A 17,618-nucleotide genomic window follows, 5' to 3' on the forward strand; every position below is an offset into this window, starting at 1 on the left:
GAGGTGATCCAGAAAATGAGAGACCTCAGGGTTCTCCCGAGGAATACTCATCGCCATTAGAAGATGTCTAGTACATCTTTATCTTTTGAGTTAAGGATTAGCCTTTAACATCTGTGCTCTAAGTAGCACTTGTCTGTAAAATATTCCTAACTTTGAGTACTCTAATTAGGAATCTAAGGACTGTCAAACTTTTCCGTCTAGTATGATGTAAGACCTACTGTTAGGTCGATTTTCCCTGAACTTATTACATCGGTAATACTAGTATTATTCACATCTATCTAATCTGTGGGAAAAATCTTTACACTCTTGTTTTCCTACTAATCTTCCTTGTTATGATCTCAAACACTCATTCAATTGTTGGGCTATGGTTAGTTAGTCCATGTGGCACTCTCACCTTACTTACAAATTGATTCTTACCACTTTGCTTATCTTTATAAACTTATAGCTGAAAGATGCCTCCTCGCAAATCTCCCCGAAATAACCCTGCACCTCCACCGCGTCCTCCACCTCCGGTCATCGATACAGCAGCCCTAAATGCTGCCGTAGCTGCAGCAGTGGCAACTGCCATGGCACAGTATCACTCTACTGATGCCAACAGAGGTGGAACCCCTATTAACTCTATTCCGGTGGAAACTCCTGTGCGCTCGAGAGAGCGCTCTTACAAGGATTTCACCAACTGCAAGCCGAAGTCCTTCCATGGCACAGACGGAGTCATTGCCTTCTCGTAATGGTTTGAGAAGAGTGAATCAGTCTTCAAAATTTGTTCATGCCCTGCTGCGAGCAAAGTCAAATATGCCGCATGCACCTTTGAAGGAAAGGCCCTAACGTGGTGGAACGGCCACGTTAAAGCTCTAACCCTCATCGTAGCCAACGACATAGGCTGGGAAAGGATGAAAGACCTCATGATTGAGGAATACTGCCCAAGGGGCGAAATCTAGAAATTAGAGCAGGAGCTTTGGAGCCTGACCATGAAGGGCACCAACATTGTCGCTTATACCGCCAGATTCAGCGAACTGGTGGCCCTCTGCCCCAATATGGTTCCCACTAAAGGGAAAAAGATCGAAAGGTACATATGGGGCTAGTGCCTCCGTATCAGGGGAATGTCCTATCATCAAACCCCGCTACCTTCGACAGTGCTAAGCGACTGGCTCAGCGACTCATTGACCATGGAGTCAAAACCCCTGCAACAACAACAACCCTAGCCATCCCGGAACCCTCCAAACCCGCTGACACTAAGCGGAAGTTTTGGGAAGACAAGAAGAAAAAGCAAGCTGCTAAAAAGCAGCAAGTTGTGGCTGTTCATGCCGCGATAACCCTGCTGCTGATACTGCTCCGGTGAGGCAGTATGCTGGAAGTTTGCCCAAGTGCAACAAATGCAACTTTCACCACAACAGCCCCTGCCGTGAAATGCAGTGCTCTAACTGCAATACGAAAGGACACACCGTCCGTTTCTGTAAATCCCCGGCGAGGCCGATCACCCAAGTCCCCGGCTTTGGCACGATCCCGACCTGCTATGGATGTGGTGAAGCAGGCCACTATAGGAGGGACTGCCCCAAAGCGAAGAATGTTGGCGGAGCAGGGAGGGTACTGGCAATAGGTGATGTGTGTAACTTCAACTAGTTTTATCCCTACTTTTTATTAATAATTTGAGCACACAAAGGCAGTGAACCTGTCTTTAAGTGGTATAGATTGATAAGTGAGGTATCGAATTTAGGGAACGGAAAATTAAACTAATAGCTAATTTTAACTAAAACAAATAATAAAAGTAAAGGGTTTTTCTCTAGTTTTGCAAGACTAGAAACTTAGCAAACTAAATTAACTAATTAACTAAAGCAACAACTATTCACCAAATTTGATAAAGATGTTTCTATTTAGGTTCAACCAATTCACTCCTATGGTTATTTAAGTTAAGGTGGATTAATTGCTATTGGTTACCAATTATAATAGTTAGGTTCATATTCATTACTCCTAACCCTTAGACAATTAACTAATTTAAGCGTTGATCAAGTGTTTAAACTAATTAATTCCCTAGATTAAATATTTGGATTAAATAAGATTTGTAATGGTTAATGAAGTTATTAATTCAATTAACCTCTTGTTGATGGTTTCTCAAACAAGATCACACATTAATCTTCCTATTTTCTTATTAATCTTAGTTTCATAATCATTACTTATAAGCATATGGTTTAGCATTCACATAGACATATGAGGTTAACAATTAAGTGATGTTCATGTAACCTAATTTCCTTCCAATTAACAGAAAATAATAGTGATTAATACATAAGGTTCTTTAACAAACTTAATTTAATAAATCACCAATAGACAATTAAGCAAGAATCAATAATTAAACCATAGGAGTTCTTTGGTATTCCCCAAACAGAAACAAAAAACGAATTTAGCTCATAATTGCAGTAGAAACAAACATAAAAACAAAGTTTACTAAAGCAAGCATGTTCAATTCCTAAGTCTAAGTGGTAGAATTAACCTAATTGCTTGAATTCTTCCAACTATTGAAGCCTAGGGTTCCTTAGCGCCTTCTGAATCTCTTAGTCGCAGTTAATCCTTCAAAAATCGCTAGGGGTCCCTTCCCATGAGATAAGGATTCGTCTTTTATAGATATCCCAAAACAGGGTCGATCCATACTTATCCGTCTTGAATCAGCAGTCGTATTTATCTTCTGGAATATCCTCGTGTACTCGCCGAGTAGGGTCGATCTACTCGCCGAGTATATCTCCTTCTTTCACTCTTTAATCTTCAATCGCTTTCCTTTTCTCCTTTTTGCTTCCAAGCATATCTTTTGGACTGAAAACACAATTCACAACATTTTAAGTACCTTTTGTCCACATTATTCACATAATTAATCAAAAATAACTAACAATATATGCTAAATAATTAGGAGTGCACCTGAGCATTACTATGGATTCCATATTACTGCAGAAGGTGAGACACTTATTAGTGATGAGACACTAGTAAGTCAAGATGACCCTAACAGCTACGAGGAAGCCATGGCAGGCCCCGAGTCTGCCAAATGGAAAGAGGCTATGGATAGCGAGATACAATCCATGTATGACAATCAAGTTTGGAACTTGGTTGAGAATGTACCAGGTCGAAAGACTGTAGGGTGCAAATGGGTCTTCAAGAAGAAGACCGACATGGATGGTAAAGTACACACTTATAAGGCTAGACTGGTTGCAAAGGGCTTCTCTCAAATTCCTGGAGTGGACTATGATGAGACCTTTTCTCCGGTAGCCAAGATTAAGTCTATTCGGGTTCTGTTAGCCATAGCCGCATTTCATGACTATGAAATTTGGCAAATGGATGTCAAAATCGCTTTCCTTAATGGGAAGTTGGCTGAAGATGTTTACATGAGTCAGCCAGATGGTTTTGTCAGTAACGAGTACCCTAATAGAGTGTGTAAGCTTGAGAAATCCATTTATGGATTAAAGCAAGCACCTCGCAGATGGAATCTTTGCTTTGATGAAAAGGTCAAGGAATTTGGCTTTTATAGGAGTGAAGATGAATCTTGTGTATATGTCAAGGCTAGTGGGAGTATAGTTAGCTTTTTGGTATTGTATGTGGATGACATACTACTCATAGGAAACGACATTCCAACCCTGCAGGAAGTAAAGTCCTGGCTTGGAAAGTGTTTCGCTATGAAGGACCTTGGTGAAGCTGCCTATATTTTAGGGATAAGAATTTTGAGAGATCGGAGTAAAAGACTAATTAGACTTAGTCAAAGTACCTACTTGGAGAAGATTCTGAAGAGATTCAGAATGCAAAACTTCAAGAAAGGAGAGTTGCCCATCCAGAGTAGCGCCAAGCTGAGTAAGACACAAAGCCCTAGCACTGAGGCTGAGATAGCAGAAATGAGTCGATTACCTTATGCTTCGGCTGTAGGTTCGATCATGTATGCTATGACGTGTACTCGACCTGATGTAGCCTTTGCCTTGAGCATGGTTAGCAGGTTTCAGGGGAACCCTGGCAAGGCACACTGGATTGCGGTAAAGAATATTCTCAAGTACCTACGAAGGACTAAGGACTGGGTCCTTACCCTCGGTGGGAGTGATGACTTGAGAGTTGTAGGGTATAATGATGCTAGCTTCCAGACTGATAGGGATAACTTCCGCTCTCAGTCGGGCTGGGTCTTTACCCTAAATGGAGGAGCAATTTCTTGGAAGAGTTCCAAGCAAGAGACAGTGGCAGATTCTACTTGTGAATCAGAGTATATTGCAGCTAGCGAAGCAGCAAAGGAGGCGTTATGGCTGAGGAACTTCATTGGAGACCTTGGAGTTGTACCAGCTATTAAAGAGCCGATGGAAATTTTCTGTGATAGTGAAAGTGTTGTTGCCTTAGCCAAGGAACCAAGGGATCACGGGAGATCCAGACACATCGACAAAAAATACCATTTCATCAGACATCGGATCGAAGAAGGACTCCTCGTGGCAAAGAGGGTATCATCAGATGAGAATCCGGCAGATCCCCTCACGAAGGGACTGACTCGGGTTAAGCATCTCCAGCATGCTCGGAGCATAGGGCTGAAGGATGATATTAGATTTAGTAGTTAGATAATCTCAAAATTTGTAAAGTGTAATTGACATTTGATGATGAATAAAAGTGTTTTATTTATGAGTAAAGTGTTGCTATCTCTTGTCGATCGTTTACTATATTTCTTTTGCATGTTTTGACTTCCAGAATAATTTTGTTTGGTATAACATATTATTCAAACCTCCACAGTCGGTCATATGTCGGAAGTAGGTATGAATCAAGACTGTCATGTTTGATTGTAGAGGTCTGGGACAAGGCTACAACAATCATGAGTGCTCATAAGTTCTGAGCATTGGACTCAACCCACGCTCACTGGAATCACTTCATGGAATTCTATCTCGAGTGATCGTGAGACGGTAATATCATATAAGTCTTTAAACCTAGAGATATGATTTGTTACTTACGAGTTGGTTATGCATTGATTGTACGAAAAACGCATTGGTAACTCGATGTTATAAAATCGTGCTCTTATGTGTAATTCAATAAGTAGTAGAACAAACATATGAGTCGAAGTTTATCTGTTCCTTCTTGGATTAGAAGCTGATATCTGGGCCCCTCGATGATTTTGTTTTGACCTATGTACCGGGCCCAGTCAGAACTAGATTGATGTGTTCAATAAAGTTCTTTGTCAAACAAATCAGAAATCGGGAAACAAATGTTGGACAATAAGTAAGACATTGTTCCATGTATTTGTCCGACTGATATCTAGAACAGAGGATTATATGATCACTTATCTTAAATGGCGTACCATCGTCTTCTCAAGTTTCGAGAAACCTTGTAAAGAGCTACGATTGCCGATCGGTTCCTGAAGTCATACTTGCAGTAATAGTTACTAGACTTATCCAAGTGGGAGACTGTTGGATAAGGTGTCTAAGTCCATAACTATTTCTGGTATGTACTTGACCCGACACGGCATGGTCCATTTGGGTTGCATGGCACCATGCAATTGGATAAACTAAATGAGAGAAATAACGCTTGGAGATTATTAATATATTATAAGTTCTAATATATTAATAATATTATTTGATTAGTTTGATCAAGAATTAATTTAGAATTAATTAAGTGATCAAAAGATAACTAATTAAATATATGGGTTGATTAAGTAAATCATCCATATCTTGTATAGTGGGCTAAAAGGCTCCATGGATCATCAAGTTGGGTTCCACCCATAGGATGCTCCATGGATGCTCCATGGGAGTTACAAACCCATGGGTCATGGAAATGAAGAGTCATGACACATTAGGGTTTAACCCTAGATGTGTTAACACTATATAAGGAATATGATCTCCTCCCAAATCGGTTACACTAAGTAATAAGGGGGCTTGGCCGATTTTAAAGAGTGTGTATTCTCTCATAAGTTCTTCCAAGAGCATTTGGTGTTGTGTGAAGCATTTGAGGCATCACCACTTGAGGTGCTAGGCTCACAAGGTTTCAAGGAACACAAGCAACAACAAGGTAAGTTATTCTATCTATACTTTATGTTAAAATTGTTCCCCATGTATGCTAGATAGGATATAACCTTGGAATTCAACTTTGCATGACAAATTAGACAAACATAGATCCAAGGTTATTAGGGTTGCATGTACACTTAGGAAGTGTTAGAATGCTCAAAACCCATCAGTGGTATCAGAGCCTAGGCTTGTTTGCTCTTATTTGTGCTTAAAAGTTGAAAACAGAATCGAAAATTTGCTGTCTGCGATCGGACTCGTCGAGTCTATAGGGGGGACTCGTCGAGTCCATGTGTATCTTCAACCAACTCGGCGAGTCATGTTCATGCACTCGGCGAGTAGGGTCGAATGAGTGCAGAATTTCGATTCAGTTGCTGGAAAATGAATTAGAAACATTACCCTAAACTGTTTTAGTAAATATAAACTTGTTTTTGGTGGTGTAATGTTTTGCTAATTCATTTACAACAACTAGTTATCAAAATTACAAAGTTTTATGTAATTTTTGATTATGTTCATATTCATGTTCTTGTTCTTATGATGTTTTAGATGATCATAGGAATTATTTGTAACCTATTTGGTAGTTTAATTCTTGATCATAATGTGTTTTAATGGAGTCCATAACTTATCCTTAAGTTATGGAAAACCAAGAGTCACTTGAGTTAAAAACCATTAAGAAAACACAAGAGTTATAAAAATGAAGAGTCTTCATTTTATGACTCTATTAAACTCATAAGTTACAAGAAATGAAAAGTTTTGAAAGTTACAAAACTTGCCCTCAAGTTTTGGAACAAGTAAAGTTAAGTTAAAACTTTAGTTCCAACCCCTAGAATTTTAAAAGTTAAAATTCAACCCTTATACTTATATTATGATAATTTAATAATTATATATATATGTATAAGAACAAGTCGTCTTACCGCTAGTACGCCTCATTCACGAAGCCGGTCTATAAGGTGGGTATAAGGTTGTTGCCTATAAAATGGTGACTTAATGGGTATATATTCTCACCCACCGCTTGCTTGACTGGTGGAGGGTCGTTAGCCGAACGGGTAAGACAAGGACTTATAAATTCTCATTCAAAGTATGATGAATATAATAAAGTAACTAAATGTTTATTAAATTCCCAATCTTAGTTACTTTAGGAAAAATGTGAATAAGGTGCTAATCCATGAAATTACACTTTACACTTTGTCAAAGTCGTTGGTGGAGCGTGTGTGGTTAACCGGCACACTAACTTGGACTTAACAAGGTAGGTAAAGGGTGACTTAAGGTTTATTATAGTATCGGTGGAGCGTGTGTTGTTTACCGGCACATCGATTGAGTGATAAACTTTAAAGGTACCAAGTGATTTGCATGGTTACTTCACACCTCGTTTTGTGATCCTCGGCATCCCAGTCACAAAACCTGGAGGGCACTCCCGAGATCGAAACATGCCTTTGAAAAGTTCATTGGATCTCAAAGAATCTAGGAATTTCTAAAACCAATAAAAACTAAATATTTAATATTTCGGTTTTCGTGGTGGAAATTGGTGAATCGTCATTCACCTACCTTTCAAATATGGTATAGCTTAGATTACGGCATACCTCTTCTAAGTTATATTATATTGTGATTGGATCCTAGCCTTAATATTACATTTGGGTGTTTTATTAAGGACTCTCTTAAATCTAAACTAAACTTGTTCTTCTTTTCAGATGTCTTCAAACAATGCTTCTGGCTCGAATCCTAATGGCTCCTTTACTCTTATGAGTCTATGTGGGAAAGTCACCTTTGATGGATCCAACTTCAATAAGTGGATCAGAAACATCAGGATGATTACCCGCTACGAGGACAAAGAATATGTCCTTGACAAAGGAGCTTAAGGAAATTGACGAGTCCACTGCAACTCCCCAGGAGATCGCTGACTTTCATACTCATGAAAGAGATGCAACCAAGGTGGCTTGCATCATATTAGCCACCATGACAGTTGAACTCCAAAAGTCTTATGAAGACTTCTACCCTTATGAAATGCACCAAGATTTGATGGAAAGATACCATCAAAGTGCACGACAAGAGAGGTACGAAGTCATCTGCTCCATGATAACAACCATGATGAAGGACGGAGAGTCCGTCACGAGCCACATGCAGAAAATGCAAAGGTATGTGGATCGGTTGCTGAAGCTCAATGTGAACTTCCCTGAGGAGCTTGCAATAGATATCATTTTGCACTCCTTACCATCGTGCTATGATCAATTCCGCATGACATATCACATGAACAAGGAAGAGGTCACCCTCAGCAAACTTCAGGGACTTCTCAAGACCGCAGAAACAGGTCTTAAGGGGAAGTCGGTTGCTATCACTCCTACTCCAGAAACAACTCCGGTCTTGGCAATCGGGCAGAGTCGAGGGAGGAAGAGAAAGAGATCTTCAAAGGGTACCAAGGCTCGGACCCTTGATGGCTCTTCTTCAAGTGGAACCAAGAAAGGTTTCATTACTCCTTCTTCTGACCCAAAAGAGGCTGAATGCTTCTATTGCCACGAAAAAGCTCATTGGAAGCGGAACTGCCCAAAGTACCAACAAGATGTAAAGGATGGGAAAGTCAAACCCAACCATGCAGGTATTTACACTATCATTTCTAATAACTCACCCCATTCGAAATCTTGGGTCCTTGATACAGGTTGCGGAATTCATATTTGTTGTGACTTGCAGGGACTAGGAAGAAGTGAGAATGTGGAGCAAGGAAGAATAAACTTAATCATGGGGAATAGGAAAGTTACACCTGTCACCAAGATTGGAGTTTATACTTTATCGCTAAGTAGTGGGTTAAATTTAGATTTGAATAAATGTTGTCATTCGCCAGAAATGGCAAGAAATATTATTTCCTTTCATGCATTGTACAAACAAGGTTTCACCTTTTCGTTTGATAATGAAGTTGGTTCGATTAATGCTTTCTTTAATAATGTACTTTATTTTAAAGCATTACCTTGTGATGGTGTGTATGAAGCTGTATCTATTGTAGATAACTTAGGAAATAATGTCTTGTGTATTGATTCTACTAATAATAATAACTTGGATAAAGCATCGTTATGGCATTTTCGTCTTGGACATATAAGCAAGAAACGCATAGGCCAACTCCAAAAGGATGGAATCTTGGAGTCGTTTGACCTAAAGTCAAATGATAGTTGCGAATCATGCTTACTTGGAAAAATAACAAAGTCACCCTTCACAGGCTCATGTGAAAGGGGTGAAGGTTTGTTGGACCTTATACAAACGGATGTGTGTGGACCATTCAAACATGCCACAAGAGATGCTAATCGTTATTATTTGACTTTTACCGATGATTACAGTAGATATGGATATGTCTACTTAATCAAGCATAAGTCAGAGACTTTCGAGAAGTTTAAGGAATTTAAACAGGAAGTCGAGAATCAATTGGGCAGGAACATTAAGATGCTTCGATCCGATCGAGGTGGTGAGTATCTTAGTTCAGAGTTCCTCGACTATCTAAAGGAATGTGGGATTGTCTCACAATTGACACCTCCCAGGACACCGCAGTTGAATGGTGTGGCTGAGAGGCGTAATCGAACCTTGTTGGACATGGTTCGTTCCATGATGAGTCGAGCTTCGCTACCAATCTCATTCTGGGGGTATGCCTTAGAGACTGCCGCCCATATCCTTAATCTAGTCCCTACAAAGAAAGTTTCCAAAACTCCTCACGAGATGTGGACTGGTAAAGTACCTAAAGTAGACCACATCAAGATTTGGGGCTGCGAGGCTTTCGTGAGACGCGAGACTCATGATAAGCTTGAACCCCGAAGCGAGAGGTGTATTTTCATCGGCTACCCACAGCAATCCTTTGGTTACCTCTTCTACAGACCTAGTGACAATGTGGTCTTTGTAGCAAGAAGAGGAGTCTTTCGAGAAAGAGAGTTTATAAGCCAAGGAGACAGTGGGAGACAAGTTGATCTTGAAGAAATTCAAGAGTCAAGTGGTGAAGGAACTTCAAACTCTAGCCCTCAACTTGAGGAGGAAACTCCTGTTGAGCCAATTAACGAATCTGTACCTCTGAGGCGTTCCACGAGAGTTAGGAGTGCACCTGAGCATTACTATGGATTCCATATTACTGCAGAAGGTGAGACACTTATTAGTGATGAGACACTAGTAAGTCAAGATGACCCTAACAGCTACGAGGAAGCCATGGCAGACCCCGAGTCTGCCAAATGGAAAGAGGCTATGGATAGCGAGATACAATCCATGTATGACAATCAAGTTTGGAACTTGGTTGAGAATGTACCAGGTCGAAAGACTGTAGGGTGCAAATGGGTCTTCAAGAAGAAGACCGACATGGATGGTAAAGTACACACTTATAAGGCTAGACTGGTTGCAAAGGGCTTCTCTCAAATTCCTGGAGTGGACTATGATGAGACCTTTTCTCCGGTAGCCAAGATTAAGTCTATTCGGGTTCTGTTAGCCATAGCCGCATTTCATGACTATGAAATTTGGCAAATGGATGTCAAAACCGCTTTCCTTAATGGGAAGTTGGCTGAAGATGTTTACATGAGTCAGCCAGATGGTTTTGTCAGTAACGAGTACCCTAATAGAGTGTGTAAGCTTGAGAAATCCATTTATGGATTAAAGCAAGCACCTCGCAGATGGAATCTTTGCTTTGATGAAAAGGTCAAGGAATTTGGCTTTTATAGGAGTGAAGATGAATCTTGTGTATATGTCAAGGCTAGTGGGAGTATAGTTAGCTTTTTGGTATTGTATGTGGATGACATACTACTCATAGGAAACGACATTCCAACCCTGCAGGAAGTAAAGTCCTGGCTTGGAAAGTGTTTCGCTATGAAGGACCTTGGTGAAGCTGCCTATATTTTAGGGATAAGAATTTTGAGAGATCGGAGTAAAAGACTAATTAGACTTAGTCAAAGTACCTACTTGGAGAAGATTCTGAAGAGATTCAGAATGCAAAACTTCAAGAAAGGAGAGTTGCCCATCCAGAGTAGCGCCAAGCTGAGTAAGACACAAAGCCCTAGCACTGAGGCTGAGATAGCAGAAATGAGTCGATTACCTTATGCTCCGGCTGTAGGTTCGATCATGTATGCTATGACGTGTACTCGACCTGATGTAGCCTTTGCCTTGAGCATGGTTAGCAGGTTTCAGGGGAACCCTGGCAAGGCACACTGGATTGCGGTAAAGAATATTCTCAAGTACCTATGAAGGACTAAGGACTGGGTCCTTACCCTCGGTGGGAGTGATGACTTGAGAGTTGTAGGGTATAATGATGCTAGCTTCCAGACTGATAGGGATAACTTCCGCTCTCAGTCGGGCTGGGTCTTTACCCTAAATGGAGGAGCAATTTCTTGGAAGAGTTCCAAGCAAGAGACAGTGGCAGATTCTACTTGTGAATCAGAGTATATTGCAGCTAGCGAAGCAGCAAAGGAGGCGTTATGGCTGAGGAACTTCATTGGAGACCTTGGAGTTGTACCAGCTATTAAAGAGCCGATGGAAATTTTCTGTGATAGTGAAAGTGTTGTTGCCTTAGCCAAGGAACCAAGGGATCACGGGAGATCCAGACACATCGACAAAAAATACCATTTCATCAGACATCGGATCGAAGAAGGACTCCTCGTGGCAAAGAGGGTATCATCAGATGAGAATCCGGCAGATCCCCTCACGAAGGGACTGACTCGGGTTAAGCATCTCCAGCATGCTCGGAGCATAGGGCTGAAGGATGATATTAGATTTAGTAGTTAGATAATCTCAAAATTTGTAAAGTGTAATTGACATTTGATGATGAATAAAAGTGTTTTATTTATGAGTAAAGTGTTGCTATCTCTTGTCGATCGTTTACTATATTTCTTTTGCATGTTTTGACTTCCAGAATAATTTTGTTTGGTATAACATATTATTCAAACCTCCACAGTCGGTCATATGTCGGAAGTAGGTATGAATCAAGACTGTCATGTTTGATTGTAGAGGTCTGGGACAAGGCTACAACAATCATGAGTGCTCATAAGTTCTGAGCATTGGACTCAACCCACGCTCACTGGAATCACTTCATGGAATTCTATCTCGAGTGATCGTGAGACGGTAATATCATATAAGTCTTTAAACCTAGAGATATGATTTGTTACTTACGAGTTGGTTATGCATTGATTGTACGAAAAACGCATTGGTAACTCGATGTTATAAAATCGTGCTCTTATGTGTAATTCAATAAGTAGTAGAACAAACATATGAGTCGAAGTTTATCTGTTCCTTCTTGGATTAGAAGCTGATATCTGGGCCCCTCGATGATTTTGTTTTGACCTATGTACCGGGCCCAGTCAGAACTAGATTGATGTGTTCAATAAAGTTCTTTGTCAAACAAATCAGAAATCGGGAAACAAATGTTGGACAATAAGTAAGACATTGTTCCATGTATTTGTCCGACTGATATCTAGAACAGAGGATTATATGATCACTTATCTTAAATGGCGTACCATCGTCTTCTCAAGTTTCGAGAAACCTTGTAAAGAGCTACGATTGCCGATCGGTTCCTGAAGTCATACTTGCAGTAATAGTTACTAGACTTATCCAAGTGGGAGACTGTTGGATAAGGTGTCTAAGTCCATAACTATTTCTGGTATGTACTTGACCCGACACGGCATGGTCCATTTGGGTTGCATGGCACCATGCAATTGGATAAACTAAATGAGAGAAATAACGCTTGGAGATTATTAATATATTATAAGTTCTAATATATTAATAATATTATTTGATTAGTTTGATCAAGAATTAATTTAGAATTAATTAAGTGATCAAAAGATAACTAATTAAATATATGGGTTGATTAAGTAAATCATCCATATCTTGTATTGTGGGCTAAAAGGCTCCATGGATCATCAAGTTGGGTTCCACCCATAGGATGCTCCATGGGAGTTACAAACCCATGGGTCATGGAAATGAAGTGTCATGACACATTAGGGTTTAACCCTAGATGTGTTAACACTATATAAGGAATATGATCTCCTCCCAAATCGGTTACACTAAGTAATAAGGGGGCTTGGCCGATTTTAAAGAGTGTGTATTCTCTCATAAGTTCTTCCAAGAGCATTTGGTGTTGTGTGAAGCATTTGAGGCATCACCACTTGAGGTGCTAGGCTCACAAGGTTTCAAGGAACACAAGCAACAACAAGGTAAGTTATTCTATCTATACTTTATGTTAAAATTGTTCCCCATGTATGCTAGATAGGATATAACCTTGGAATTCAACTTTGCATGACAAATTAGACAAACATAGATCCAAGGTTATTAGGGTTGCATGTACACTTAGGAAGTGTTAGAATGCTCAAAACCCATCAGTGGTATCAGAGCCTAGGCTTGTTTGCTCTTATTTGTGCTTAAAAGTTGAAAACAGAATCGAAAATTTGCTGTCTGCGATCGGACTCGTCGAGTCTATTGGGGGGACTCGTCGAGTCCATGTGTATCTTCAACCAACTCGGCGAGTCATGTTCATGCACTCGGCGAGTAGGGTCGAATGAGTGCAGAATTTCGATTCAGTTGCTGGAAAATGAATTAGAAACATTACCCTAAACTGTTTTAGTAAATATAAACTTGTTTTTGGTGGTGTAATGTTTTGCTAATTCATTTACAACAACTAGTTATCAAAATTACAAAGTTTTATGTAATTTTTGATTATGTTCATATTCATGTTCTTGTTCTTATGATGTTTTAGATGATCATAGGAATTATTTGTAACCTATTTGGTAGTTTAATTCTTGATCATAATGTGTTTTAATGGAGTCCATAACTTATCCTTAAGTTATGGAAAACCAAGAGTCACTTGAGTTAAAAACCATTAAGAAAACACAAGAGTTATAAAAATGAAGAGTCTTCATTTTATAACTCTATTAAACTCATAAGTTACAAGAAATGAAAAGTTTTGAAAGTTACAAAACTTGCCCTCAAGTTTTGGAACAAGTAAAGTTAAGTTAAAACTTTAGTTCCAACCCCTAGAATTTTAAAAGTTAAAATTCAACCCTTATACTTATATTATGATAATTTAATAATTATATATATATGTATAAGAACAAGTCGTCTTACCGCTAGTACGCCTCATTCACGAAGCCGGTCTATAAGGTGGGTATAAGGTTGTTGCCTATAAAATGGTGACTTAATGGGTATATATTCTCACCCACCGCTTGCTTGACTGGTGGAGGGTCGTTAGCCGAATGGGTAAGACAAGGACTTATAAATTCTCATTCAAAGTATGATGAATATAATAAAGTAACTAAATGTTTATTAAATTCCCAATCTTAGTTACTTTAGGAAAAATGTGAATAAGGTGCTAATCCATGAAATTACACTTTACACTTTGTCAAAGTCGTTGGTGGAGCGTGTGTGGTTAACCGGCACACTAACTTGGACTTAACAAGGTAGGTAAAGGGTGACTTAAGGTTTATTATAGTATCGGTGGAGCGTGTGTTGTTTACCGGCACATCGATTGAGTGATAAACTTTAAAGGTACCAAGTGATTTGCATGGTTACTTCACACCTCGTTTTGTGATCCTCGGCATCCCAGTCACAAAACCTGGAGGGCACTCCCGAGATCGAAACATGCCTTTGAAAAGTTCATTGGATCTCAAAGAATCTAGGAATTTCTAAAACCAATAAAAACTAAATATTTAATATTTCGGTTTTCGTGGTGGAAATTGGTGAATCGTCATTCACCTACCTTTCAAATATGGTATAGCTTAGATTACGGCATACCTCTTCTAAGTTATATTATATTGTGATTGGATCCTAGCCTTAATATTACATTTGGGTGTTTTATTAAGGACTCTCTTAAATCTAAACTAAACTTGTTCTTCTTTTCAGATGTCTTCAAACAATGCTTCTGGCTCGAATCCTAATGGCTCCTTTACTCTTATGAGTCTATGTGGGAAAGTCACCTTTGATGGATCCAACTTCAATAAGTGGATCAGAAACATCAGGATGATTACCCGCTACGAGGACAAAGAATATGTCCTTGACAAAGGAGCTTAAGGAAATTGACGAGTCCACTGCAACTCCCCAGGAGATCGCTGACTTTCATACTCATGAAAGAGATGCAACCAAGGTGGCTTGCATCATATTAGCCACCATGACAGTTGAACTCCAAAAGTCTTATGAAGACTTCTACCCTTATGAAATGCACCAAGATTTGATGGAAAGATACCATCAAAGTGCACGACAAGAGAGGTACGAAGTCATCTGCTCCATGATAACAACCATGATGAAGGACGGAGAGTCCGTCACGAGCCACATGCAGAAAATGCAAAGGTATGTGGATCGGTTGCTGAAGCTCAATGTGAACTTCCCTGAGGAGCTTGCAATAGATATCATTTTGCACTCCTTACCATCGTGCTATGATCAATTCCGCATGACATATCACATGAACAAGGAAGAGGTCACCCTCAGCAAACTTCAGGGACTTCTCAAGACCGCAGAAACAGGTCTTAAGGGGAAGTCGGTTGCTATCACTCCTACTCCAGAAACAACTCCGGTCTTGGCAATCGGGCAGAGTCGAGGGAGGAAGAGAAAGAGATCTTCAAAGGGTACCAAGGCTCGGACCCTTGATGGCTCTTCTTCAAGTGGAACCAAGAAAGGTTTCATTACTCCTTCTTCTGACCCAAAAGAGGCTGAATGCTTCTATTGCCACGAAAAAGCTCATTGGAAGCGGAACTGCCCAAAGTACCAGCAAGATGTAAAGGATGGGAAAGTCAAACCCAACCATGCAGGTATTTACACTATCATTTCTAATAACTCACCCCATTCGAAATCTTGGGTCCTTGATACAGGTTGCGGAATTCATATTTGTTGTGACTTGCAGGGACTAGGAAGAAGTGAGAATGTGGAGCAAGGAAGAATAAACTTAATCATGGGGAATAGGAAAGTTACACCTGTCACCAAGATTGGAGTTTATACTTTATCGCTAAGTAGTGGGTTAAATTTAGATTTGAATAAATGTTGTCATTCGCCAGAAATGGCAAGAAATATTATTTCCTTTCATGCATTGTACAAACAAGGTTTCACCTTTTCGTTTGATAATGAAGTTGGTTCGATTAATGCTTTCTTTAATAATGTACTTTATTTTAAAGCATTACCTTGTGATGGTGTGTATGAAGCTGTATCTATTGTAGATAACTTAGGAAATAATGTCTTGTGTATTGATTCTACTAATAATAATAACTTGGATAAAGCATCGTTATGGCATTGTCGTCTTGGACATATAAGCAAGAAACGCATAGGCCAACTCCAAAAGGATGGAATCTTGGAGTCGTTTGACCTAAAGTCAAATGATAGTTGCGAATCATGCTTACTTGGAAAAATAACAAAGTCACCCTTCACAGGCTCATGTGAAAGGGGTGAAGGTTTGTTGGACCTTATACACACGGATGTGTGTGGACCATTCAAACATGCCACAAGAGATGCTAATCGTTATTATTTGACTTTTACCGATGATTACAGTAGATATGGATATGTCTACTTAATCAAGCATAAGTCAGAGACTTTCGAGAAGTTTAAGGAATTTAAACAGGAAGTCGAGAATCAATTGGGCAGGAACATTAAGATGCTTCGATCCGATCGAGGTGGTGAGTATCTTAGTTCAGAGTTCCTCGACTATCTAAAGGAATGTGGGATTGTCTCACAATTGACACCTCCCAGGACACCGCAGTTGAATGGTGTGGCTGAGAGGCGTAATCGAACCTTGTTGGACATGGTTCGTTCCATGATGAGTCGAGCTTCGCTACCAATCTCATTCTGGGGGTATGCCTTAGAGACTGCCGCCCATATCCTTAATCTAGTCCCTACAAAGAAAGTTTCCAAAACTCCTCACGAGATGTGGACTGGTAAAGTACCTAAAGTAGACCACATCAAGATTTGGGGCTGCGAGGCTTTCGTGAGACGCGAGACTCATGATAAGCTTGAACCCCGAAGCGAGAGGTGTATTTTCATCGGCTACCCACAACAATCCTTTGGTTACCTCTTCTACAGACCTAGTGACAATGTGGTCTTTGTAGCAAGAAGAGGAGTCTTTCGAGAAAGAGAGTTTATAAGCCAAGGAGACAGTGGGAGACAAGTTGATCTTGAAGAAATTCAAGAGTCAAGTGGTGAAGGAACTTCAAACTCTAGCCCTCAACTTGAGGAGGAAACTCCTGTTGAGCCAATTGACGAATCTGTACCTCTGAGGCGTTCCACGAGAGTTAGGAGTGCACCTGAGCATTACTATGGATTCCATATTACTGCAGAAGGTGAGACACTTATTAGTGATGAGACACTAGTAAGTCAAGATGACCCTAACAGCTACGAGGAAGCCATGGCAGGCCCCGAGTCTGCCAAATGGAAAGAGGCTATGGATAGCGAGATACAATCCATGTATGACAATCAAGTTTGGAACTTGGTTGAGAATGTACCAGGTCGAAAGACTGTAGGGTGCAAATGGGTCTTCAAGAAGAAGACCGACATGGATGGTAAAGTACACACTTATAAGGCTAGACTGGTTGCAAAGGGCTTCTCTCAAATTCCTGGAGTGGACTATGATGAGACCTTTTCTCCGGTAGCCAAGATTAAGTCTATTCGGGTTCTGTTAGCCATAGCCGCATTTCATGACTATGAAATTTGGAA

This window comes from Lactuca saligna, chromosome 2, assembly GCF_052625555.1.
Source record: "Lactuca saligna cultivar CGN05327 chromosome 2, ASM5262555v1, whole genome shotgun sequence".
NCBI classification, from domain to species: Eukaryota; Viridiplantae; Streptophyta; class Magnoliopsida; order Asterales; family Asteraceae; genus Lactuca; species Lactuca saligna.